This window comes from Furipterus horrens, unplaced genomic scaffold, assembly GCF_987537825.1.
Source record: "Furipterus horrens unplaced genomic scaffold, mFurHor1.1.pri manual_scaffold_1, whole genome shotgun sequence".
NCBI lineage: Eukaryota > Metazoa > Chordata > Mammalia > Chiroptera > Furipteridae > Furipterus > Furipterus horrens.
In genome coordinates this window covers 102,188,073-102,213,131 of record NW_028327171.1, presented here as the reverse complement: position 1 = coordinate 102,213,131, position 25,059 = coordinate 102,188,073, and positions in this window count along the sequence as shown.

The window sequence follows — 25,059 nt, the reverse complement described above, 5'->3', positions numbered from 1 at the left end:
ATATTTTCTGCCATCCCCTTCTGGCTTGTAGTGTCTCTGTTGAGAAATCAGTTAGTAGCCTTATTGGAGCACCCTTGTATATTATTTGTTGTTTCTCTCTTGCTGCTTTTAGGATTCTCTCTTTGTCTTTGAATGTTGCCATTTTAATTATCTTGTCCCTTGGAGTGGGCTCTTTTGGATTCATCTCCATTGCGACCCTCTGTGATCCTTGGACTTGCATGACTTTTTCTTTTATCAGGTTAGGAAAATTTTCTGTCATTACTTTTTCTATCCGGTTTTCTATCCCTTGCTCGCCCTCTGCTCCTTCTTGTATCCCTATGATTCTAATGTTGTTCAGTCTCATGTTGTTCTGCAGTTCTCTTAAACCCTCTTCATTCTTTTTAAATATTTTTTCATTTTGTTGTGCTGTCTGGGAATTTTTTTCTACATTGTCCCCTAAAACACTAATCAAATCCTCTGCTTTGTTTAGCCTGCTTTTGATGGATTCTACTGTGCTCTTCAGTTCACAAATTGTATTTTTTATTTCTTCCTGGTTCTTATTAATAGTTTCTATGTCCTTTTTTTAATTTGGTGTAGTTTTCCTTAAGTTGCTTGTAGCTTCCCTAAATTCTTTGTAGTTTCCTTGGAGTTCCCTTAATTTCCCTGGAGTTTGTCATAGTTTTCTTTGATATTGTCAAGTACATTGAGCTTCTTTATAACCATTCTTTTGAATTTCATGTCTGATAGTTGGCTTATGTCTAATTCATTTATTTCTCTTTCTGGGGATTCCTTTTTTTGCTTTAATTGGGAGGTTGTTTCTGTTTCTCCCCATGTTGGATTCTTCTTGTTTGTTTTTGTTTATTTGATTTGTCTGTTTTGATTTCCTGCCTTCATGGTAAAAGATTCTTTCTAGGGGATTCAGTGGTGCAGTCTCTTTGATCTCCTGAGCCTGACGCTCTTGGGATGGCCTTTATTCTGTTTGTTTAAGCCATCTGGTTGTATTTCAGTTACTCTTTGGTGGATCCTTTTCTCTGGCTAGTTGGTAGAAAGTCCCTCTTCCCACCTTGTCTTGAGTTCTTTCATGGAGATGTTGTTAAAACATAAACACACAACCCAGGCAAAAAACCCACACCCTCAAAAATATCCCCCACCAATAATTCCACTATCGGCAGCAAATAAGCTAGTATTAATATAAACATAGAGAGATTAAGACTATTATACTATAGGATAAACAGATAAGAGTTGTTTTAAATGAAAGAAAGATGATTTTTGAGAGGGAAGATGATATAATAATAATAGTAGCAAGTAGAGTCAAGGCTATGTGAGACAGTAAGTAATATTTACATTGTATGTTTAAAAAGAATGGGAAAAATGCAGAATGAAGTGAGAAAGTGGAAGTGTATAGTATTAGGTTTGTATAGCAGTTATATGCTATATGTTTAGTGTGAAAGGGAGGATAAACAAAACAGGCAAACAAACAAACAAAAATTAAAGAAGTATAGGAGGGAGAGAAGGTAGGAAACAGGTTAAGGAAAGAGTTTTTTTAAAAAAAGGGAAGAGAAAAAAAGGAAAGCTATAAAAGGGAAAATAAGGAAGAAAAGGAAAAAAAAGAGAGAGAGAGAGTTTTTACTCAGTTCAACCTTTGGACGCAGTCTTCTTTTTTAAGATCCACCCCTGGTCAAAATTCCATGGGTTTCAAATCTTTTTTGGCTGACTGGCTGTGAGAAGACCTGGCTGGTTTTTGTGGCTGCTTTTCTCTCACTCGTGGGCCTGCTGCAGCTTTCTGCTATGATCCGCACTGAGTTGGGTCTATCCCTACTTGTCCTGTGGCACCCTCCAGTAATCCTCAGGCTTGTCTACCAATATTGTTCTGTTGGCAAGCCAGTGCACATGTCCCTAGTGCCTGCCCAGCCTTTTGTCCTGTCTTTGCTCTTTCTCTCAAAAAATTTCTGTGCTCCAAGCCACAGCAATGAGCTGCTTCTGTCCCTGGCTGGCAGCATTCCACTGTTCAGCTGTGCACACAGCTCATCTGCCTGGGTTCCCCACCCAGTCTGTGCCTCCGCAGCAGCCTTTCTGCATGGGCCCCTCTCCCTGCTTCAATTCTGCTTCCTTGTTTGGTGGTGCTGTGATATGCACACCCGGGGCTCAGGGCCACCAGCCCAGATTTGCCAGCCCAGGGGTTCCCCACCTAGACTCAGTTCACACAGTTTCCCACAGTCCTGGCTGCTCGCCACCTTCCCACATCTCCCACTGTTTTAAGTAAACCCTCTCATTGACTGCCTTCTGGACTCTGTGGTCCCAGCGCCTATAGCAGGTGGCAGTTGCCAAGCAGATCCCTGGTAATGAGCTGGTCTGAAGCTGCCCCTTTGGGTTATGGTGTGGCAGCAGTGCCAGCCTGGGGGGCCCAGTGACTGCGCTGAGGGAGAGCACGTGCTGAGCTTTCTGCCCTCTTTCACGCTGCTCCCACACTCCCTTCCCTGTTCGCTCTATCTGAAATCCTCACTCACTCACTACTCTCCGTGTTTGTATTCCAGTTTTTCCACAACAGAAGCAAGCAGACAACACTGCTACCTACTCCACTGCCATCTTCCTAGTTGTTCTAAGTTTCCTGGTATTCACTGCTATTGTGGTTGCAAGATTAGTTGTTTTCAAAAGTTACCATGAAACTTTTAAATTATATTGTTAAATAATATCTGAGGAGAGGGGAATGAAAATAGGGTAAGCCTGAAGCCAAAAGTCCTGCTTTAGTTTCCAAAGTATAAAATGTTTTTAATCCTCCTCTCATTGCCACACACTTATGGAAGATTTGTAGAGTCCTAAGACAGATGATTTTGACAATTTTTAAAATGTATATTGATTTTATGGAGGAAATTATTCATGGAGGTTCTTAATGTTTCACTTGATAAACTACTCAAATTTTAAAAACAGAAATTTAAAAATGTATCATAAACTTTATTAAAAATACAAAGAAAATTGAATAGCCAAACATTTTGAGAAGGAACATAACTAGAGGACTAATAATTCCAAAATGTAAAACTTATAAAGCAACAGTGATTAGGATTGTGTTGTATTGCTTCAAAATAGAAATACAGTTTAATGAAGCAGAATGGAGAGTTATGAAATAATCACACATCTATATAAATAACTGCTTTTTGACAAAGTTGCACCATGTCAGATCAGTGGAGAAAAAATAGTATATTTTCAACATGAGCTATTCATATTAAAAAAACACTTCAATTCATATCTCATCTCATATAATTAAAACAAAGCACAAAAAGGACCTGGGATCTAAATGTAAAAATCTAAAACTAGATCAGTTCTAAAACAATAGAAAAATTTTTGTGATATGGCTTAGGCAAAGATTTATTAGATGTAGTAACAGAAGTCACTTTATAAGAGAAGAGATTAGAAATTTGAACTTCATAAATATTGCAAATTTTTTGTGTAATCATATATATAATAAAATTATTTCAATCCAGAATATATAAATAATTTTAAAAACTAAATAACAAGATAAAAATAAAATAAGTAAAAATATGACTTGAAAATATATTTCAATATTAGCTAAATGAAAATAAAAAGTATAATATAATATCACTACATTATTAAAATTTCTAAAAATAAAAGGCCTACTATACTATTTATTGGGACATATTTGGAGGAACTGGAACTCTCATACTGCTAGTCAAAATGGAAAAGAGAACAACTACTTTGAAAAACAGTTGGCAGTTTTAGAAAAAAGAATTAAACATATTTCTACCATATGATACAGCTATTTCACTCCAAGATATTTATCCAAGAGAAGTGAAAGACTATGTTTATAGAGTTATACATGAATATTCATAGCAGCTTTATTCATAGTAACCTAAAACAGGGGAAAAAAGTTTCTATCAATAGATGAATAGATGTAATATAATAGTATTTAGCAATAAAAGAAAAAGAACTATTGGTACATGATGCAAATGTAATGAATTTCAAAACGATTATATCAAATAAAAGAAGCTAGACCAAAAAAGATTATATATAATATGGTCCAATTAATATTAAGTTTCATAAAATGTGAGCTACACTGATGAGAAGCAGATTGATATTTATAAAGAATAGAGTTGGGTAAATTTGGGTGAGAGAGGCAGGTGGATGAATTATAAAAAGTCATGAGAAAAATTTTGGGAGTGATGTATAGTATTATTATCTTAACTATGGTGATGGTTTTATTGTAGTACCTATATGAAAATATATAATTTTACACACTCTAAATATGTACAATTTGTCACGTATCAATTATACTTCCAATCAAGTTGTTAAAAATAATTTCAGCCATTTTAATAAATAAAATATGTTTTTTATAGTAAGTGATTAGATGATATCCTGGGATTAGGTAAATGTATATAATATCAGTCATCAAAAAAAATTAAAAAAAGAAAGAAAGAAAGAAAGTTAAAAGCACAATTATAATATGAGAACTTCCAAACTCCTGGAATTGAAACACAAGGGCTTCTGCAGACACTCCACCCAGTGAAACTGGGGGGAAATTATGGAGAAAGTATCACTAGAAAAACTGTTTTAAAAAATCCAGCAATTTAAAGTCTCTGGAAATTGTCCTAAGGGTACAGGACAAATGAAGGAATATTTATTCAATAAAATCAAATAAATATCAGGAAAAACAGTGAAGTTCAGTTCACATAAGTTTAAAACTGCCCCTGCTACCTCCCAGCCAAGCACTATGAGAACTTCACTCTGAGCAGGTTCAGCCAAGAAGTCTGATCTCCCTTTTTCTCTAGCTCCCAGTCAAGGGCCCTCCCTCATATCTCTCCAGGAAGAGTAAGCCATCAGTATCCTCCTGTTCATTAGCTCTGTGCTGCAGAAGCTAAATTATAGGTGAAAGTAACCCAGAAATCAGTCACAGTCTTCCTTCTACTCAGTTCACAGTCATAAGACAGAGATTCTATACCAAAATACTGCTATCTCAATAGCCCTTGCACAAGCTCACTGATAAGGTCGAAGTTTTATAACAGGAGAGGCAAGCCAAGAAGACTAGAGGCTATTATTCTCTTCCAGCACTGTATTTGTGAAACAGGACTGTCACGCTGAGAAAAAATGGCCACTGTCCCTGTCCCAGGTCTGGAAGAGTGGGTCAGAGATTTTTGCCATGGGAGAGACCATTTACAATAATGGAGAACTCTGATGTCCCCTCAAAAGAAATGTCTTTATGTGGAACGAAGTGCAGGGATATTTAAGCTTAAGGGTGTTCTTAAAAACAATGGAGATTTTTATAGTAAATAATTTAGAGGAGTCTTGTAACTTTCAGAGAGCTACAATTAAGCAAAAGACAGTTAATTTACTAGAAATAACCATGGGAAGAGACAGCTAAGAGTATCCATCATAGGGTTAGAACAAATTTCAAAGAATGGCCTCAAAACATCCCTATTCAGGGGCCCAAATTTGACTGAATCAGAGTGTAGAACATTTTCCCAGGACATTAATGAAAACTATAGAGCAATTAGCTGAAAATTAGTGGAGACTGATATTTGGGTGTGATACAAGCAGAGGCATACAATTTAAATAAGAGACCAGAGAAAAGGAAAGTCAAAGAGAGCTCTGTCAAAAGCACTGCCATTGTCGACTATGCATATGTCCGTGGCTGCTTCTTCCTTTGAAGAGTAACATCAGAGACATTACAGTATAGAAAAAAAAAAAAAGACTTAAATTTAGTCAATTCACTAAACATATTAAAATGAAATAACAAACAATGGGAGTTTGTCATATACACATTTGCTATATTATATTATCTAAAATGTCTAGTTTTCAGCAAGAAATTATGAGATATGCAAGTATACAGGAAAATGTGATAAACAAGAATATAGAAGAATGCAACAAAAAGTGCCAATAAAAGGACCCAGATGTTGGACTGAAGAGATAAAAAATTTAATGCAGTGGTTATAAATATGTTTTGAAAAGTAAAGTAAATTTTGTTTATTGAAGAAAAGGAATGTATGATGATAATGCCTCTTATCAATTAAGAATTAAAATTTCAAAAAATACATATAAAAATTCTGTAATTGGGAAGTACAATAACTGGAATAATTTACTAGAGGGGATGAACAGATTTTAACAGCCAAAATAAAGAGTAGGGAAACTTGTAGATTGATCAATAGAGATTATATATAACCAAAAGAATTGAGAGAAAAAAGAACTAGCAAAAATTAAAAGAGCCTCAGAAAATTGTGAGGCACCAATAAACATACCAGTGTATATTCAACAAGGATACCAGAGGAAAAGAATGAGAAAAAAGCAGAAAAAAATCTTTGAAGAAATAGTGTCTGAAAACTTTTGGAATTTGATGATAAATATCAATTTACACATCAGGAAGCCAAGCATATTCCCAGTGAGAAATAAACAAAAAGATCATATGGAGATACTGTATAGTAAAAATATTAAAAGACAAAGACAAAGGTGAAATCCAGCAAAAGATTACTTGTCAGTACAAGTGAGCTCTATAAGTTTAACAAATTTCTTATCTGAAATAATAGGTAAGGGAGTGGGATTATATATTTAGAGTAGTGAAAGTAAAAAATACAATGATGACAACAAAAATGAACCATCAATCAAAAATCTTATTCAGCAAAATTGTTTTGTTAAAAATGAAGGTAGGGTAGCAGGGAGGTTCCTGGCCAGAGTGGAGCTCACAGAAACCACATAAATACTCGAGATTCCAGAGTATACCAACATCATGTCCAGCACTGCAGCTGAACTATTGCTAGGCACATCAGAGAAGAGACAGTAGCTCTGGATCACTGAGATCAATCTGTCCCTGGCTACACCTGTACAACTGCATATAACATGTGGTGAGTAGTGTGAATCTCAGTCAGCCAGAAGGAAAAAATGACTCAAGAACAACCAAAATCCAATTACAATGAGAGAGCCCATGTAAACAGCATAAAGGATGTCCCAATAATATCCAGCTCAGGAGATCAATGAGACTGCACCACTGAGTCCCACATACTTCCTACCACAGAAGGGCATACCACAAAGGCTGGGAGTCAAAGCAGATCAATCTAATATGTAAAAAGGAAAACAAGAAGAGTGACCTAAAATGGGGAGACAGAGAAACAACCACCAAATGGAAGGAAAGGAGACCCTCCCCTCCACACCCCCACTCTTAATAGGGATTTATGAACCCAAAGGTAGGTAGGACGATGACCATGTCCAGCTTGAAGCAGCTAGAGGAGCTCGAGACCTTCGCCCATTGTCCTTTATAAGATTATAAAGGGTCTTAAGTCTGAAAGGGAGGGATTGTTGTTTTTTATTGTTAAAATAATTATTTATTTATTTATTTATTTTTAAAAAGACGAATATATGAAAGGGTGAAGCAGGAGAGCTTATATGTATGACCCATGGGCATGGACTTGAGAGGGGGATGGCTGGGGGAGTGCGGGTGCTGGGTAGAGGGGAGCAAAGGGGAAAAATTTGAACTATTGTAACAATATAATCAATAAAATATACTTAAAAAATTTAACCAAAGAAAAAAGAAAAAGAAAATAAAAGCATTTTGAACAAATTAAAAAAAATAAAAAAGAAAGAAAGAAAAGGAGGAATCCCCAGAAATAGTGCTAAATGAAATTGAGGCAAACAATCTATCAGACATTGAGTTCAAAATAATGGTTATAAGGAAGCTCAATGAGCTCAGTGAGAACTACAAGGAACTCTATGGTAGCTGCAAGGAACTTACTGGGAACTACATAAGCATGAAAAAGACATAGGGACCATCAATAAGAGCCAGGAGGAAATGAAGAATACAATATCCGAAATAAAGAATACTCTGGAAGGAATTATAAGCAGGCTAGATGAAGCAGAGGATTGAATCAACAAGCTGGAGGACAAGGTAGAACAAAAGTCCCAGGCAGAGCAACAAAACAAACAAAAAGACTCAAAAAGAATGAAGAGGGTTTAAGGGAATTGCTGGACAACATAAAATGTAATAATAGTCATATCATAAGGATACCAGAAGGAGAAGAAGAACAAGGAATAGAAAACCTGTTTGAAAAAGTAATGACAGAAAACTTCCTTAACTTGATGAGAGAAAAAATCATGCAAGTCCAGAAAGCACAGAGAGCCCCAATCAAGATGAGCCCAAAGAGGACCACTCCAAGGCATATCATAATTAAAGTGTCAAGGTTTAAAGAGAAAAAGAGAATCTTAAAGGGAAAAAGAGAGAGGAACACAGGCACAAAGGGAAAATGGCAAATGCTTCAATCTAAAGACATTGGATAGAAGATCCAAGATGGCAGAGGAGTGAGTGAAGGCTACAGTAACCTCCTTCCAAGATCAATCTGGAATTGTAGCTTGGTTGTGAGTAAATCATCTGGATGGACCAGCTGAGCACTGGCTGGAGGGAAGCCTTGTGCCACGGACAGACAGAGGAAGCTGCTTCATCACAACAGGTCTGGTGTGGAATGCAGAGGAGATACAGGAGGGTCGACTGGGCTCCTGTAGGTGTCAGTTGAGGGTGCAGAGAGGTGTTCCAGTGCCCTGAGGGTTCCCCCAGAGAGGAGTGGTACATAAATTCCATGTTGGGCCAGCTACCCTGCAGTATCAGAACTGAGAGTGAACCAGACAAAATGGTATCCAGCTGTGAGACATGAAAAGTACTGTTTTTTTTTTTTCTTTGCCAGCGTAGGAGGGATGGCTGGAAACAAAAGGTCTAAATATATTAATAATGAACGATAACATTACTAAAATATTTACAAATATTCAATAAGTAAATAAGAAAAAAGATGAAATCAAAATGGCAAACAGAAAGCGTACTATAGATGGTATAAATAAATTCAACTATATCAGTGATTATTCTGAATATAAATGGAGTAAAAGCTTTAGTTTAAAATAATAATAATCCATCTGCGAACAAAAAGCTTGTACTATTAACAAGGAATAGATCTAAAAGACACGGCTATAGAAAGTGTAGAAAGTCAATGGATGAAAAGATATAATTAAATTCTACTTTATACAAGTTGATGTAATTATATTAATAAGCAACAAAAGTGACTTTAAGGCAAATAGAATTAGTAGAATTAAAAGGAATCATTTTAAAATGACAAAAGATTCAGTGTGCAAAATGATACAGCCATTTTAAAATTACATACATATATTAGCAAAGTTTCAAAATATTCAATGCAAACATTGACAGAAACAAAATGAGGAATTGGTAAATCTCCATAGTTAAAAAGTTCAACAATTCTGTCTTAGAAAATTATAGAAAAGCACTTAAAACTATCAGGATATAAAATTTTTGAAAAATGTCATTAACAAAGTTGACTCATCAACTGCAAAGCGTATATTAATTTCAATTATGCACAGATCATTTATAAATATTAAACACATACCAGGCTACAAAATATGTCTAAACAGAAATTCTTCCAGAAAATTTAAGAAAATTTTTCCAATACATTTTATAGGACTGGCATTACTCTGATAGCAAAACCAGACTAACACATTACAGAAAAGAAAACAGCAGAACGATATCCCTCATGAACATATACGCAAATATTTTCAACAAAAATTTACCAAATCATATCCAACAATATATAAAAAAGATATATATTGTGCCGATTTTGGATTTATCTCAGGAATGCAAAATTGGTTTGACATTTAAATATCAATTCATGTAATTCATGTTATTAACAGACTAAACACATACACTCATACACACACACAAAACACAAGGACAAAGTAAAGTGATCATCTCAGCAGCTACAGGGAAAGCAATTCACAAAACCCAACATTCACTACTGGTAAAAAGTTCCCAGAAAACAAGGAATAGAAGAGATATCCTTAATCAAATAAATGTCATCTATGGAAAACTTTCAGCTGACATTTTTCCTAATGGTAAAATAAAAAAATGTTTTCTCCTAAGATCATAAACAAAGTAACGATATTCACTCATACAAATTCCATTTTAACATTGTACTGGAAGTTCCAGTCAGTCCAATAAGGTAAAAAACAAACTAAAAAAAAAAAAAAAAAAAAAAAGGTTAAATGACAGCATTATTGAAAAGGAAGAAGTAAAATTGTCTTTATTTTCAGAAAACACAATTGTTATGTGTAAAATAGTTTATGGAATCTAAAATAATCTAATAAATCTAATATGTGTCATCAGCAGAGTTGTGGGATATAAAATCTACAATATACGAAATCAATTAGATTGCTATGTACTAGCAATCAGTAATTGAAATACTAAAAATATAATTTGCAACAGCATCAAGACAATTAAATACTGAGAAATAAATCTGACAAAAATATACAAGGTCTTTATACTGAAAAACAGAAAATGCTGAAAGGAATTCAACTCTAAAAAAGATGAAGATACAATGTTCATAGATTATATGACTCAATATTGTTAACCTGTCATTTCTCTTTAAATTAATCTATAGATTTGGTGTAATAGCAGTCAAAATCTTAGAAAGAATTTTTGACAGGCTGATTTTAACATTCATATTGAAATGTAAAGTATCTAGAATAGACAAAATATTATTTAAAATAAAAGAGTAGGCCCTGGCTAGTGTGGTTCAGTGGACTGAGTATCTGCCTGTGAATCAAAGGATTACTGGTTCAATTCCCAATCAGGGCACATGCCTGGGTTGTGGGCCAGGTCCCTATTTGGCAGTGTGCGAGAAGAAACCACAAGTGAAAGTTTCTCTTCCTCTCTTTCTCTCTCCCTTCTCCTTTCTCTAAAAACATATAAATAAAATCTTTTAAAATAAAAGAGTAAAGTTGAAGGACTATCTGATTAAAACTTATTTTGAAGCTGTAGTAATCAAGATAGTATGATTTTTGGCATGAAAATCAACAAATAGATAAATAGACACTAGTCAAGTCCAGACTAGACCTGCACATACATATTTAACATTTTTAAAAGATTTTATTTATTCATTTTTAAATAGAGGGGAAGGGAGGAAGAAAGAGAGGGAGAGAAACATCCATGTGTGGTTGCCTCTCACATGCACCTCAACTGGGGACCTGGCCCACAACCCAGGCATGTGCCCTGACTAGGAATTGAACCAACGACCCTTGAGTTCACAGACTGGTGCTCAATTGACTGAGCCACACCAGCCAGGGCTATATAGTTAACATTTTAATTTAATATATATTTATTTGAATCTGACAAAGGTGAAGAAACATTAGAGAAACTGAAATACTTTCAACAAATGAATCTTAAGTTATTTGTATATTCACATGCAAAAAATTTTAACTTTCATTCAATTTTATCTCACACTTGTTACCAAAATGAACTTAAAATATATAATATATAATATATATAAATTTAAAACAAAACTCATAAAACTTTAAGAATAACACATAGAGTGTGTCTTGGTGACTTGTTTAGGCAGAGATTTCTTAAATAAAACAGCAAAAAATGAAATTCACAAAAGAAAATGACCAATAAATTAGACTATGAAATTTATTTCTACTTTTTTTTAGTATATTTTATTGATTATGTTGTTACAGTTATCCCAATTTCATTTCCCTTTACTCCCACCAACCCAGTACCCCCATTTCCCTTCAGCAATATCACCCCCCGCCTTAGTTTATGTCCATGGGTCATGCAGATAAGTTCTTTGGCTTCACCTCTCCTATGTTATTCTTAACTCCCCCCTGTCTATTTTGTACCTACCAATGATGCCTTCTTAATCCCTGCACCATTTCCCATTTTCTCCCCCTTCCCCATCCCAGTTGATAACCTTCCAAATGATCCCCATACCTATGATTCTATTCTTATTCTGGTTTGCTTAGTTTTTTTTTAAAGATTTTGTTGTTGTTAGTTCTGCATTTGTTGTCATTTTAATGTTCACAGTTTTGATCTTCTTTTTCTTAAATAAGTTCCTTTAACATTTTATATAATAATTGCTTGGTGAAGATGAACTCCTTTAGCTTTGCCTTGTCTGGGGAGCGCTTTATCTGCCCTTCCATTCTAAAGATAGCTCTACTGGATAGAATAATCTTGATTGTTGGTCCTTGCTTTTCATCACTTTGCATACTTCTTGCCAGTTCCTTCTTGCCTGCAAAGTTTCCTTTGAGAAATCAACTGATAGCCTCCTAGGAACCCCTTTGTAGGTAGCTCTCTTCTTTTCTCTTGATGCTGTTAAGATTCTCTTTTTATCTTTCACCTTTGGCATTTTAATTATGATGTGTCTTGGTGTGGTCCTCTTTGGGTCTACCTTGTTTGGGACTCTCTGTGCTTCCTGGACTTGTATGTCTATTACCTTCACCAAATTTTGGAAGTTTTCCTTCATTATTTTTTCACATGTTTCCAATTTCTTGCTCTTCCTCTTCTTCTGTGTCACTCCTGTGATTCGGATGGTGGCACATTTAAAGTTATCCCAGAGGTTTCTAAGCCCCTACTTGTTTTTTCCCCTTTTTAAATTCTTGTTTCCTCACTCTGTACTGATTATTTATTTCTTTTTTGTGTTCCAAATATTTGACTTGAACCCTGGTTTCCTTCCCTTCACCACTGGTTTTCTGTGATTTTTTTCTTCATTTCACTTAGCATAGCCTTCACTTCTTCCCTTATGCGTTTTCCATACTTAAGCATATCTTTTAAGTCTGTGAGCATCTTTATCACCAGTGTTTTGAACTCCATGTCTGTTAGGTTGGCTATCTCCTTATCACTTAGTTCTCTCATTGGAACCTTGATCCGTCCCCTCTTTTGAACTATACTTCTCTGTCTTTTTATCTTGACAGGCTTCTGTGTTTGCCTTTGTCTCTTACATAGAGTTGTCACACCTGTTATGTTTTAAGGGGCGGAGCCTTAGGTATTCGTCAGTACAGGGGATGACCTGTTCACCACATTGTGGCACTGTCTGTGGGGGAGGGGTCTGAGAGGGAGCAGTGCTGCTTGCTCAGCACTTGTCCTTTTCAAGACACTTCTTCCATTTCCTGAATGGGACTGGCACTTCTATAGCTGTTGCTCTGGCTGTGGTTCCCAGAGCAGGTGGATCTGTGGTTGTTCTAGGACTGCGGGGACCCTCTAACCAAGCAGACACTGCTGAAAGAGTGGCAGTTTCTTCCTCTGCCACAAACCCCACTGGTTTGCACAGTCAGAAGCAATGATGCTTTATTTTCCCCAGCACTGTAACTGTGAGCTGTGTGGTCTAGTCTGGTGCTGGGAGTGCTCCCCAGGTGTTCCTTCCTACTTTAATGTGTTACTGCACTTTCTGCTGTCCAGCCACAGCCACTGCCATCACACTGCTTCCTCTCTATGCTAGCTCCACCCCTCCTGCCTGTCTGGGTGCGTATTTCTTCTTTATATCTTTGTTTGTTGGAGATCCATGCAGCTTGATTTTCTGGAACTTCTGGTTGTCTCCAGATTTGAGGTAGTTGTATTCCTTCTCAGTTGTGGAGGGAGTTGCATCGTGTCTACCTACACATCCATCTTGGCCAGAAGTCTATTTCTGCTTGTTGAAATACACTGTTAATAGAATAAAAAGAGATGTTACAGATTATAAGAAAATATTTGCAAATCACATGTGTCTAAGGGAATCATATCAAGACTATGTAAAGAACCCATAAAATTCAGTAACAAGAAAACTACCAACCCAGTAAAAAAATCACACTTCAAAAGATTTGAAGGAACACTTTACAAAGTGATATACAGATTGCAAATAAGCACATGAAAAGATGTTCAACATTTTCAGTCATTAGGGCAATGCAAATTAAAACCCTAAGGATATACTTCCATGCCTATTAGAATGGCTAATGCTAAAAAGACTAACAATAACCAAATATTGTCAAAAGTATGGAACAACTAAGCCCTTGTATACTGCTGGTGGGAATGTAAAATTATATAATACAACTATTTTGAAACTAACTTGGCAATATCTTAGAAAGTTAAATGTATATCTAAATATGACCCCAACATTAGAGTTTTAAATATTTACCCTAGAGAAATTAGAATATTTATTCTTATGTATACACAACAGCAATATTCATAGCAGCTTTCTTTGTAATAGTAAAAAGCTATGCACAATTCAACTAAGTGAATGAAGAAACAAATTGTGGCATATAAATATAATGAATCATTCAGCAATAGCAATATCAAAGTATTGACATGTAGAACATTGATTAATATCAAAATAATACTATTTAGTGAAAGAATTTAGACCATGAAAAAGTACCTACTAACTGTATAATTTTAATTATATAGAATTCTAGACAATGAAAACTAATCTATAGTGACAGAAAGTAGTTCAGTGTTTGCCAGAGTATTGAAAGTGAGGTTAAAGATCAGTTGAAGGAAGAAATTAAGAAGAGGCAAGAAGAAAAATTTGGGGGTGATGGGTAAAGAGAACAATCTTTATAGCAGTGATAGTTCATTAGCATGTGTGTATTTGTGTATGTAAATATACACACAAATATACATACATAGAGCAAAATTGCATACTTTTTTGTGTATATATGTTACACTTTACTAATTTTCTTTTAAACTGCTGAGGACTAGACTAGAAATTTAAATTAAAATTCAACACTAATTATGGACTATAAAGACAATAGTTCAAACAAAATAGTGGCAAAAGAAAATCCTAAGAGTATAGTACTATATAAAAAGATAATACATTATATTCAAGCTCAGAAATTACAGTGAAAATTTCTAATTTTTCAAGATCAAAGCAGAATTAAATGACATAGAAACGAAACGAACAATCCAAAAAATCAACAAAACTAGGAGCTGGTTCTTTGAAAAAATAAACAAAATTGACAAGCCTCTAGCCAGGCTCATTAAGAAAAAAAGAGAGAAGACCCAAATAAACAAAAATCAGAAATAAAAGAGGAGAAATCACGACTGATACCTCAGAAATACAAACAATTATAAGAAATTACTACAAACAACTATATGGCAAGAAATTTGACAACCTAGTAGAAATGGACAGATTTCTAGAAACATATAACCTTCCAAAACTGAATCAAGAAGAAGTAGAAAGTCTCAACAGACCAATAACAAAGAAGGAAATTGAAACAGAAATCGAAATTTCTCCCTGCACACAAAAGCCCTGGACCGGATGGCTTCACAGGCAAATTTTACAAAACATTTAGGGAAGAACTAACTCCTACCCTCCTCAAACTATTCCAAAAAATCCAAGAAGAGGGAAAAATCCCAAACTCTTTCTATGAAGCCAGTATTACCCTAATCCCAAAACCAAGTCAAGACACAGCAAAGAAAGAAAACTACAGGCCAATATCACTGATGAACATAGATGCTAAAATCCTCAATAAAATTTTGGCAAACAGGATCCAACAATACATCAAAAAGATCATATACCATGATCAAGTGGGATTCATCTCAGGGATGCAAGGATGGTTTAATATTCGCAAATCAATAAATATAATACATCACCTAAACAAAATGAAAGACAAAAATCACATGATCATATCTATAGATGCAGAAAAAGCATTTGATAAAGTACAACACCCATTTATGATGAAAACACTCAGCAAAATGGGAATAGAGGGAGCATACCTCAACATAATTAAGGCTATATATGAGAAGCCTGAAGCCAACATCATACTCAATGGACAAAAACTGAAAGCATTCCCCCTGAAATCAGGAACTAGACAAGGCTGTCCACTCTCCCCACTTCTATTCAACATAGTGTTGGAAGTCCTAGCCACAGCAATCAGACAAGACAAAGAAATAAAAGGCATCCAAATTGGGAAAGAAGAAGTAAAACTATCACTATTTGCAGATGACATGATAGTATACCTAGAAAACCCTATAAACTCCACTAAAAGACTACTTGATATAATAAGTGAATTTGGCAAAATAGCAGGGTACAAAATAAATATAGAGAAATCTAAGGCATTTCTGTACACTAACAATAAAATCTCAGAGACAGAAGCAAAAAAGAAAATACCATTTACTATAGCAACAAGAAAAATAAAATACCTAGGAGTAAACTTAACCAAAGAGATAAAAGACCTGTACACTGAAAATTATGCAACATTGAAGAAAGAAATTAAGGAAGATACAAATAAATGGAGGCAAATACCATGTTCTTGGATGGGAAGAATCAACATCATTAAAATGGCCATACTACCCAAAGCAATTTACAAATTCAATTCAATCCTTATTAAAATACCAATGACCTATTTCACTGACCTAGAACAAATACTCCAAAAATTCATATGGAACCAAAAAAGACCCCAAATAGCAAAAGCAATCTTGAAACAGAAGAACACAGCAGGAGGAATCACGATACCAGACATCAAACAATACTACAAAGCCACTGTGATCAAAACAGTCTGGTACTGGCATAAGAACAGACATATAGATCAGTGGAACAGAATTGAAAGCCCAGAAATAAACTCAGGCCTCTATGGTCAACTAATCTTTGATAAAGGAGGAAGGAACATAAATGGAGTGAGAAGAGCCTCTTTAACAAATGGTGCTGAGAGAACTGGACAGGGACGTGCAAAAAAATGAAACTAGACCACCAACTTACACCACACACGAGAATAAACTCAAGATGGATTAAAGACTTAAATGTAAGCCGTGATACCATAAAAGTCCTGGAGGAAAACATAGGCAGGAAAATTTCAGATATCACACGTAACAATATCTTCATGGATACATCTCCCAAGGCAAGAGAAATAAAGGAAAAAATAAACAAATGGGACTACATCAAACTAAAAAGTTTCTGCTCATCAAAAGAAAACATCAGCAAGATGAAAAGGAAACCAACCATATGGGAAAACATATTTGCCAATGATATCACAGACAGGGGACTGATCTCCAAAATATATAAAGAGCTTATACGACTCAACATCAAGAAAACAAACAGCCCAATTAAAAAATGGGCAAAAGACCTGAACAAACACTTCTCCTAAGAGGACATACAGAAAGTCCATAGACACATGAAAAAATGCTCAACATCATTGGCCATCAGACAGAAGCAAGTAAAAACCACAGCGAGATACCACTTTACACCAGTCTGAATGGCCATCATCAACAAATCAACAAACAAGTGCTGGCGAGGATGTGGAGAAACAGGAACCCTACTGCACTGTTAGTGGGAATGCAGACTGGTGCAGCCACTATGGAAAACAGTATAGAATTACCTCAAAAAACTAAAAATGGAACTGCCACTTGAACCAGTGATTCCACTGCTAGGATTATACCCGAAAAATCCTGAAACCCTAATTCAAGAGAACTTATGCACCCCTATGTTCATAGCAGCCCTGTTTACAATAGCTAAGTGCTGGAAACAGCCTAGGTGCCCGTCTGTGGATGAATGGATCAAAAAACTGTGGTACATTTACACAATAGAATACTATGTAGCAGAAAGAAAGAAGGAACTCCTGCCATTTGTGACAACATGGATGGAATTAGAGAGAATTATGTGTAGTGAAATAAGCCAGGCAAAGAAAGCAAAATACCATATGATATCACCCAATACAGGAAACTAAAGAACAACACAAACAAACGAAGTAAATAGGCAAAGACTAGAATAGTAGTCAGTAGGGGAGAGGGGGGAGGGAGAGAAGGGGGATAAGTAAGGGAAGGGTCAGGTCAAGGAACGTATATGAATGACTCATGGACATGGACAATGGGTAGGGATATAATTGTGGGAGAAAGGATGGGCTGGGAGGGGAGAGCAATGGGGGAAAAATGGGACAACTGTAATTGAATAACAAAAAATAAAATTAAAAAAAAAGAAAATTTCTAATTTTTCAATATATATAGAAAAAGCAAACTTTCAATAAACTATGCAGGCAATATTTTATAGAAAAATAAACTGCTGTCTCACACCATATTAAGAAAAATTAGTAAATTTTAAAGGTAAAAATGTTATAAAGTGATTAAGAGAGAACAGAGAAGAACATTTTTAGACCTTAGGTTAAGAATGATTTATTAAAGAAGATACAAATAATAGAGCCATAATGATAAGGACTTACAAAGAATGATGCATTAAATCAGTAATTTCCAATAATCAAAAAGACTTTATTATAGAGACAACATAAACTGCTTAGTGAGAGAAAATATTTGCAACACTTATAACTAAAAAATATACAGCTTATACTCATAGAACACCATGTAGAATATATAACAAAATTCAAGAAATCAAAGTGAAAAAAGGTATATAATTCAACTCAAAAATTGCCTAAGATTTTGAAGAGGTACTTTATAAAACAGGATATCTAAATGACTATTATGGACTGAATTGTTGTATTTCCCTAAAATTCATTTGTTGAAGCACTGATCCCCAATGTGATGATGTTCAGAGGTAGGGTCATTGGGCGGTATTAAAGTCAATAAAATAGAAGCCCTATGAATGAAATTAGTATCTTACAAGAAGAGACAGGAAAGAAATGATCTCACTTCACCATGTGAGGTCACAGCTAGAAGACAGACATTTTCATGGTAGGAAGAGGGCTCTCACGAGGAACCAAATTGGCTGGCAACTTGATCTTAGACTTCCTAGTCCCTAGAACTCTGAGAAATAAATTTCTGTTGTTTAAGTCATCCAGTCTATGATATTTAGTTGCATTAGCCTGAGCAAACTGTGACAATGATCAATAAGGATGTTAAAAGCTATCATGAATATTCATTAATAATGAGGGAAATGTATATCAAAATTAAAATGAGATTCTAATACATGTTCCATATTGGAAGATACTAAAGTTTACTTGACTATACCAAGTGTTAACAAGGATATGGAACAAATAAACTCTCAAGCATCACTTAGGATTGCAAATTAGTACATTTTGCAAACTAGTATAGATTATCTAGTAATGTTATAGTGAGAAAAAAACTAGTAAAGTTGAAGTGGCACACATATTATATGACCTAGTCTTTCCATTTGTTAAGTGTATACCCTATACATCTGCATGTTTCTATGCAACAAGAAATAAGATGCATGAATGTTCAAAACAGTGTTTTCAAAAATTTCCAAAAATTAAAAGCACTCTTTATTAGTAAAATGGATTAAAAAATTGTGACATCAATAACCCATAGAATATATACAAGAATGAAAATTAGTGCACTAGTTCTATGTACAACAATATGGCTGAAACTTATAATCTTAATAGTGAATAAAAATGGAAAACACCAAGTTACAGAAAATACACGAGGTCTGTTCAGAGAAAGTCCAGCCATTGTTAATATAATAAGAATGGTTTAAGTGATAGCCATATAAGCTGTCAGCCAAGGAGAGTGGACTGGAATGCACATATATGAACAATGATGACTTCATTCTACTAGTCAGTGGGTGCGCACTGTGTGGCCATCACATTCAAAATTATTGAACGAGTAGAGCAATGACTCTGCATCAGATTTTGCATAAACTTGAACATTCCTCCATGGAAACTATTTGGATCATTCAGAAGGTCACAGCTATGGGTAACTGGTGATTGGCAGCCTTATCACAAGAATACATTCACTCATGCATCACATCTTATGCAGAGATTTTTTAGCAAAACATCAAATCACCCAGGTGACTCTGTTGACCTGCAACTTCTATCTTTTCCCAAAACTAAAATCACCTTTGAAAGGGAAGAGGTTTCAGACTGTCAATGAGATTCAGGAAAATGTGATGGGGCAGCTGATGGTGATTGGGAGGACTGTGTGAGGTCCCAAAGTGTCTATATTGAAGAGAACTGAGGTGTCATTGTCCTATGTACAATGTTTCTTGTATCTTGTATCTTCTTCAATAAATGCCTCTATTTCTTCATATTAAGTGGATTGATACCTTCTGGACAGACCTCATATGCTGCATAATTACATATATATAGTATTCAGAAATGGCAAAACTAAAGTATTTTGCATAGGAAGGCAGAAATAAAAACTAAAACTGTAAAAAAAACAGGACTCTGTTGTTATTATTGTCAGGTTAATGATTACCCTAAAGGGAAGGGAGTCATGGAAGGAGACACAAGTGAAGGTTCTGGAATGTTAATAATATTTTTGGCTTGACTTATAATTATTTATACATGTGTTGCTTGTAGCTATATATTAAGCTGAAAATTCATTTCATGCACTCAGTAGATGCATATATAGTTTATTTTGTAATACAATAATTTCAAAAGCAAAAACCACAAGTCTTTGTAAAACCTAGTGAAAGGTGTTTGGGCTCATTTTTTGGCCTGGGCCAAAACTTGTGATATTAAAGCTCAAATATTAGTCTCTTATGAGGCATCATAGGGCCTATCAGCAAAATAATTGAATTGGGGGATGGTATATGCATTTTTAAGTCCACGCCAGCACTATCCATGTGTCATAAGTGAGCTCCCTAAAATCTTTGTCCTGCCTCTTAATCTCACCCCTACCTACAATCTAAAAACTAAGGTCTCTAGACTGTGACTCACAAGCTTTAAGAGAAAATACAGTGCTACTTTGAGCTGAAGGTAAAGACTCATAACTTGAGTGTAACCAGTCATGATGGAGCACTTCACCTACTCAGTAAAGCAGTTGTCCTTTCATGTGAACTGACAGCACCTCAAGCACTGGATGGCTTGGCAGTGAAGCAGAGAGAACTGTATTGAAGTGAAAATAATGTGATACACAAAAATGCTCTAAATCGTTGTAATAGTGGAGAAATGTTATGGCTGGTGCAAAAGCAAGTCATTACTGGAGGCAAATGACTGAACTATAGAAATTTGATTTCCCCTGGATTTTAACTTCATGGGTGGCTGCCTATGAGAAAACTCAATATATCTCTGAGACTTCTGCCTCTTTGTCAATTTGACTGAAGTTGGCCTATGAAATCCAAATGATTTTACTCCACCAGAAACTAGGAAAAATATTTGAAGGCTATATTTTAAATCAAAATTCAAAACACATTGAAGACTATGGTTTCTTTGTTAGATTACTTTGTAGAATCATAAGAACTTCAGTTTATTTTGCATACAAAGGGGAACATTTGATCACCAGTTGAAATAAATCAACTTGAGATAAAGCTTAGACATTGAAATATCACTAGGTGTTGATACACAGAAAAATTATGTCTGGTCACTTGAAAGGTGCTACTTTCTGGAATTACAAAAAGTGATATAAGCTAAAAATGGAAGGACAAGATTCCAGTACTTATTCTGGTTTTAATTTCAGTTCCAGGATGGCAACATTATGGATTTGCTGGATCTCGTGAAAAGATAACTGTCTGCACTACTATACTCTGGCTCAACATTCTAAAGGAAGAAAAGGTAGGACATTAGAAAAGACATTGACCTGACTGCCTGAGCTTTCTTCTGCTAAGAAAACAGGCTCCAATTACAGACTGGAAGTAAAATGCATGGAAAACCGCTCAATTAAATAGTAAACTGCTTGAAGCCATGGGCCATGCCTTTCTTTCATTACCTTGTATTCTAACCTCACTAAACTTCCTGATAGTGTTCTTGTGAATCATCCATTCAACCATTATCGATTTGGCAACACACAAAAACCCTGCTTATCAGGGGGCTACTCAGAAAGCAACACGTGCAATATAAATACTTTTTGTGGCAGTCCATACTTCAATCAATCTCATATAGATTCTAGAAGATAGCACTTTCATTTCAAGTCACAAAAGTGGTATTATCTTTACATCAAATTTACCTTATTCTAGGAAGATAACCATGAAAAATCATTAGCAAGATAAATATTGAATGAGGATTCTGGCATCTTCCTTTAATGACTGTCCCACGTTTAAGGGAGACAGGAAGGAAAACACCACAAAGAGGAACACCACCTGTTTGAGCATGTTAGCTACATACCAATTCCAAGTGACTTAAATAAAATGGCCCTATATAGACTTATCGAACTGGAATCTGAGAAATAGGATGGGCGTGAGGATAACCATAAACTCATGACTGGCTGTTTCTCTGCATTTGCCTGGCTGTGTCCTCTTCCAATTAATGATCACATCCATCCTCAGGCAGCTTCTGTTTGGAGAACAATGTCTGGAATGGTTCCTGGCTTCACGGTCACACACTGTAATGCCCTGAGGAAGAAAGAAAATATTCTTATCACAGAGTTTTAAGTGAATTTCCTAAGATCTACACTGACTGGCTGTTTATATTACTTGCTTATCTCTGGAAAACTGACAGTGAATAGGGGAATAGAATAAGTTGATGACCACAAGCCAAGAATGCTTGGCCTTAAGCTGGGAGGAGTCAATTTTCCTCAGAGTTTCCTAAATGAGTAAGAACAGACGTGTCAACAAAAACTTAGATGTCAAAGGAAGGAAAAATTATTCTGGGTAAGCAAACCAGAAATAAGAAAGAAAGAAAGAAAAAAAAAACCCTATAACAATCAATGGTTCTCAACTTTGGCTGCATATTAGAATAACCTGGGTGCATTTAAAAATTCTTATCTCCAGGCCAAAACCCTGAGCCAAATAGTCAGAATCTCTGGGGGAAGGGAGAAGGCAGTACTCTTAAAGACTCCACAGTTGCTTCGGATATGCACTCCAGTGAAACCACTGTGTTGCATGAGAAGGATTTATTATAGGAAGACAGAACTAATATCTGTCAGATTCTCTCCTCACGTGGGGATTTTGAAGAGAGATGAGTTTTTTCCCCCCCCCCAAAGCTCTGGCAACTTAAAGCCACCTGAGCTGACAATTGTATTTACTCTTACAGAGTGGCTTAAAATGTAGTAGAATTGTACTCTTCTAACCTCACAATGAACAAAACAAAGGTTAGAATAGTGGCTAAATCCCATATGGGAAGCACAGAGAAAGCCATTGTAAACACTGCTTTTCCATAGTGACAGAAAGGAGAGGGGATTAGAGTTGGATTTAAAATTCCTTTCTGTAACTGAGCAAACTGGGGCTTGGCCATGTGGCACCTCAACATATGACCCAACAATTAGTGTTGAAGGAAACAGGCTTTTATTTACAGGGTTCCTACCTCAGAGAGGCTGAGAGCATTCCTGCTCAGAGCCCTCCTCTCCCATGAGACCCAATACTTCCCTTGCTCCCCAAAAGGCTATAAGTCAAAACCATGCCCAGAGTTCCCCATATTTTTATCAGTCCTTAAACCAGTCCTGCAAACTGATCTCCATCCTCTTTGGAAAGTACACTTGTGGGTTTTAGAGTCACCATCTTCTCACAGAAGCTCTGTCCTGTAGGATCTGGAGTATGATGTCCTCAGCCTCCAGGTAGTGGTTCAGGAAAATATGTGCCAAGTTACACCAGATCATTGTGGAGTTCAGGGTGGGGCGCACGTCTTAAGGGAGTGGCTTCTCTGTACCTCCTTCAGAGAAGCAGAAGTCTGCAGCTCAATATTCCCAGTCATAGTTCAGCTTCAAGCATCCTTCACGAATCTAGGTGCCTACGCAGGTCCCCACACTCAGTTCCATCAGTTCTGCTGCTGTCTTTTTCTTCTTACTTCAGACCTCATGGTGTGCTCTTACTCCAAACCATGTAGTTTCCTCCTTACACACTAGACCTCGTAGCTGACTCCCATCTACACTCTTTTAGATGGTGTGGCTTCTTCTTACAACCTTTAAGTTATTATGGCTAATAACTTTCTATTGTTATGCAAAGTATCTTAAATGCCATATCATCTACTTCCCCTTCCTCCAACCAAGGTTTGTGGGGATTTTCTACTATTCTCAGGGGATCCTTGCTCTGCACCCCATTACATTTTCTCCTCTCATTAAAGGTATTTATAAAGTATGTAACCACTAGTTGACTGGTTTTGTTTTGTGCTAATTCTTATCACTATCCTTTCATCCATTTACTACGTATTTTCTCACTGCTTGCTGCTCTGATTTCTGTAGTTTCCCTCCTGAGAATTTAGCTGATAAATCAGGTTGAATTACAGTACAACTGACAGAAATCAAAACCTCCTTCAGACTTGTAGACTTAATTTCTTACTGTTTTTCCTCTTTTTTTTAATGAGGGGGTTATAAAAGGGAAAAATAGAACACAGAATTTTTCTTTTTTCTTTGTCTTCTAAGACTACTTGGGCTGTTTTTTTTTCTTTTTGTTTTTTGTTTTATGTTTTCGTTTTTGTTTTTAAAAGAAACTCTTACCTTCTCTTTTAATTTCATTTATATTAAGAAAATACTTTTCTAGAAAAAGCTCAACTAATATTGACTTTCATTTTGTTCTCATTTGCCTCTTATTCATACAACAAAAAAATTATGGCATGCCTCATATATATTAGACACTGAACGAGGATAAAGCCAAAAATAATGGCCCTATCTTAGAGAGAGAGAAGAGAGAGAGAGAGAGAAGATGGTGGAGGAGTGAGGGGAGGCTGCGCTTTCAGGCTCCCGAGACCTGTCTGTAGTTTGGACTAATTGCAGACAGAACATCTCAGTGAGCAGCTGGACACTGGCAGGAGTCAAACATTGGCACTGCTGGATTAGAGAAAAAACATCTGGGAACAATCTGTTTAGTGAGGATAGCGGAAGAAAAAGGGACGAGATGGGATTCCTGACTGGGGTGGCTGCCCGAGCTGCAGCTGGAAGTACACAAAGGCTTTTTGGTGAACACAGGCTTCCCCAGAGAGGAGTGGCATTGGCGCTGAAGGACAGGAGACAGCGTACTGCTGTGCAAGTGAGAATGTAATTTTTCTTTATATTTTTCTCTTGTGGACTGAGGAGAGGGGTGGAAAGTTTGGGGGTGATAGGACATTTTTGAGGAGCGCAGGCACAGAGGTGTGCTCGTCCACTCCCCAACCCTCCCCTTGAGTCACTAGGGTGTGCATAGAAAAGTGCCCTCATTCATTGGCCCAGGTGTGCAGGGCCGTGAGTCCAGGTGCCCCTCAAACATGCCCCAACAAACATAAGATTAGTGCCCCAATGGGCACAGGGAAGGCTAACAGAACATGGAGAAGACCATGTGCAGACACCCCTAGCCAGCTCCAGTGGGCGTCAGGCCCCAGGCCACAATGCAGACCACTTGCTCAGGCTCCGCTTGTGCCTGCCCAGACGGGTGCCGGAATGGCAGATGGCTGCGGCACAGGAACAGCGGGTGGCAGCGACACACAGACACTCACTTCCACTGTGCACAAGTGTCTGGGGACCCACCCTAAGAGGTGAGAGACCAACTCCCAGAGCTCAGCTCAGCTGGACTGAAGCTAGCTCTCGGATGCTTTGCACTTGCA